Source organism: Sus scrofa, chromosome 2, assembly GCF_054392235.1.
Source record: "Sus scrofa isolate SSC_HxYL_T2T_F1_AM1 chromosome 2, Sscrofa_HxYL_maternal_Yorkshire_Landrace_v2.0, whole genome shotgun sequence".
NCBI lineage: Eukaryota > Metazoa > Chordata > Mammalia > Artiodactyla > Suidae > Sus > Sus scrofa.
In genome coordinates, this window is record NC_139384.1 from 15,723,103 (window position 1) to 15,727,023 (window position 3,921).

The 3,921-nt window shown below is 40.1% G+C and overlaps 1 non-coding gene across 1 annotated transcript; it reads right to left on the reverse strand.

Annotated features, from left to right (window-relative positions):
• Positions 1 to 775: 775 nt before the first annotated feature.
• Positions 776 to 906, reverse strand: LOC146405217 (small nucleolar RNA SNORA18). Its single transcript, XR_014839250.1, has one exon. It is a non-coding gene; the product is annotated as a small nucleolar RNA SNORA18 (small nucleolar RNA).
• Between the last annotated feature and the right edge of the window lie 3,015 nt (positions 907 to 3,921).

The window sequence follows — 3,921 nt, forward strand, 5'->3', positions numbered from 1 at the left end:
TGCTGGTCTATGCAACAGCCATGGCAACCTGGGATTTGAGCCAAGTCTGTGACCTATACTGCAGCTCACGGCAATGCTGGATCCCATACCCAGTGAGTGAGGCCTGGGATTGAACCTGCATCCTCATGGATACTAGTTGAATTCGTTTCTGCTACAGGAATTCCTTGAATTTATATAGATAAGAAATTTTACACTTAAAAATATAATTCAAGGAGTTTCCGTCATGGCTCAGTGGTTAACGAATCTGACTGGGAACCATGAGGCTGCGGGTTCTATCCCTGGCCTCACTCAGTGGGTTAAGGATCTGGTGTTGCTGTGAGCTGTGGTGTAGGCTGGAGGTTACAGCTCCAATTAGACCCCTAGGCTGGGAACCTCCATGTGCCACAGGAGCAGCCCTAGAAAAGACAAAAAAAAAAAAAAAAAAAAAAAAAAAGGAAAAGGAAAAGAACACTTGGAATAAATATGCTTTAAGGACACTAAAATTAATAATTTCACAGTTGTCATGTCAGTCAGCTCACAATTCTTTTAGTTCGGCTTCTTTTATCTCCGCTGAATATGGACAACCTGATTACATAACTCATGTCTACCTCACCTGGAAACTTTGGGAGCTGATTTCTTCAAGCAGTTTCCATTAGGGCCCTCTAAATATGAATTAAGTTCAAATCATATTCACTTCCAAGCTATCACACCTAAGAATTATATAGACTTTTAAAACATCATCAATACCTAAGATCAAAAAAAAAAAAAAAAACCCAAAAAAACCTGTGTTTAATAGCTCTGCCTTGTCGTTCTTTCCTACAAACCTAACACCTAGTTCTATGAGTGATCCAGACCACAGAGCCACTCTGTGAGGCATTTCCAGTGATGCAGGTTTACAGAAAAAGCCACATTAAGATAGACCTCAACATCAGACAGTATTTTCCATTCTGTGTTGGCACCTTTAAGATCCAGTTCCATAATGAAGTGTGCTCCCTGGTTCACTTGTGCATAGTAGCCAAGTCCTATAAGTCCCTTATGTATTTTTTTTCCTTTTTGAGCAAAATTGTACTTTCATGTTTGGACTTCCCTGTGACTTGTCCCTGGCTAGCTGCTTTGGAAGCAGTAAGAGATGAAGGAGGAAGTTCATAGGGAGGATAAGTATTTTTACGTGATATTTTTTTTTCAAACAAGGTGATAGCATGGTGTCCAGGCTTGGGGAGACTGTTCTTCCCTCTCTCTCAAGAAAGGGGAAGCTACTTGTGACAACCAAGGTCATGCAAGAATATTTGTGAGTTCATGTTTCTCACCCTTTCTCACACAAGTTGTGTCTATTTTAAATTTCAGAGTCCCACTCTTGCTCTATCAGAGCACTGACTTCAACAGAAAATCCTGTGAGGATGTACATTCAGCCTTTTTGCAGTTCTCTTATTTTTAATACAGGAATTCGATTACACATTTCTGTCTGCAAGAGATGTGGTGACAGTGACATGGGAGTTCTAAATCCACAGCCTGTCCAGAAGACATATTATATAGAGTGCATCTGGGGAGGTACTCAGATTGGATCCAGGATACAACTCCTTTCATATTTTCCTTGTCTTGAAATAGAAGTCTTCAACTAAAACTCTATAAACTGGAATCTTTTACTATGCAAATCTTGCAAAAACAAAAATCAAACCGTAGTAGCTATGATCAGTGATAAACTGCTTGAGATAGATTAGCCATGAAAAATATAGAATTTGATTTTAAAAAGGTGATGTAGGAGTTCCCACTGTGGCTCAGAAGATTAAGAACCCAACATAATGTCTGTGAGGATGTGAGTTTGATCCCTGGCCTCACTCAGTGGGTTAAGGATCAGCCATTGCCATGAACTGTGGTGTAGTTGCAGATGCAGCTGGGATCCCCCGTTGCTGTGGCTGTGGCTGTAGCCAACAGCTGCAGCTCCTCTTCAACTTCTAACCTGGGAAATTCCATATGCTGCAGGTGCGGCCCTAAAAAGAAAAAAAAAAATAATAATAAAAAGGTGATGTATATATGTCACTGGAGTTCACTGTGGAATTCATAGGTTTCCATCCTACTGAGAAATAAATTACTTTTTTCTCAAACTAAAGAAATGTAAATTTCTTGGTACAATAAATTTAATGTAAATTTAATAATCTTAATATAATTTAGTAACATGTAAAGAGAAATGGAAGTTCCAAACAAGGAAAAAAATATTAAATTTTCTATATTGATAAAAATAGTAATAAGACAACAAACTGAAATCAGGAAGATTCTTTTTTTTTTTTTTTTTTTTGTCTTTTTGCCTTTTCTAGGGCTGCTCCCACAGCACATGGAGGTTCCTGGGCCAGCAGTCTAATCAGAGCTGTTGCCGTCAGCCTACGCCAGAGCCACAGCAACACCAGATCCAAGCCAAGTCTGTGACCTACACCACAGCTCATGGCAATGCTGGATCCTTGACCCACTGAGCGAGGCCAGGGATCAAACCTGAAACAACCTCATGGTTCCTAGTTGGATTTGTTAACCACTGAGCCATGACGGAAACTCCCGTCTTTTTGTCCTTTTAGGGCTGCAGCCGCAACATATGGAGGTAACCAGGCTAGGGTCTAATCAGAGGTGTAGCCTCTGGCCTATGCCATAGCCACTGCAGTGCCAGATACAAGCTGTGTCTGTGACCTACACCACAGCTCATGGCAATGCTGGATCCTTAATCCACTGAGCGAGGCCAGGGATTGAACCCGCAACCTCATGGTTCCTAGTTGGATTTGTTTCTGCTGTGCCATGATGGGAACTCCTGAAATCAAGATTCTTAGTGATCCTGTAATTAGAGACTGCAGTGACGGTAAATGGTGACAAAAGGTGATATCCACCTCCATTGCATAAATATAATTTTCATCTAAATGCCTCAGTCTTTCTCAGATTTCTTTTCTGAATTACATCAAAACTCACTAAAACAATTCATATCTCCGAAATAACTATTTTCCAATCCTAAAAACCCTCCTCTGGATTATAACATTCTTTCTTTAATTGATTATTATTTTCAAATTCCCTACCATCAACTACATGTACTCTGTACTTCTAGCTTACATGAATATACCTTAATTTGGGCCGTCTGTGCTATAATCATAATAACCCACTATTATAAACAAATTATTGAAATTAGTATGATTCAAGAAAAAATGTAATATTTCTTCCATAATATAAGAGATCAATTTAATAGCAAAAAAGGATTTGTTTTTTTCTTCTTCTAGGGCTGCATCTGTGGCATATGGAGGTTCGCAGGCTAGGGGTCTAATCAGATCTGAAGCTGCTGGCCTACACCAGAGCCACAGCAATGCCAGATCCAAGCTGCGTCTTCAACCTACACCACAGCTCACGGCAACGCCAGATCCTTAAGCCACTGAGCAAGGCCAGGGATCGAATTCGCAACCTCATGGTTCCTAGTCGGATTCGTTAACCACTGAGCCACGACGGGAACTCCTGAAACTGTTGCTTTTTGCTGAGTCAGGAAGAACAACCAAGTTGAAGTTCCACAATGAGATGTAAGACCACAGTTTCTAGTAAATAAACTCTCTGGAAGGAAACCCTGTCAGGCTGTGGTTATAAGCAAATAGAAGTATTACTATAAACAGAAGTCAACGCAAAGGGCAGTGGAAACAGGAGCTCAAACCCACCAGTGATATTAGGCAGACAAGAAAGGCAGAGACACTTAGATAGCAGTGACCATCTAAGATAAGGTGTCTCACATGACTGTAAGATCTGTCTCTTCTTCTACATAAATTTGACCCAACACTATCTAGCACATGTGTTTGTATTGTCAATATTCCTATAGAAACTAATCTTCATGCCCCAAATTAGGATTATAGTAACTCCATAATAAGATATTATTCAGTGTGGACTTCTTTTTAGGTCCATCCAAACTATGAGGAAAACTGAAACCTCCAT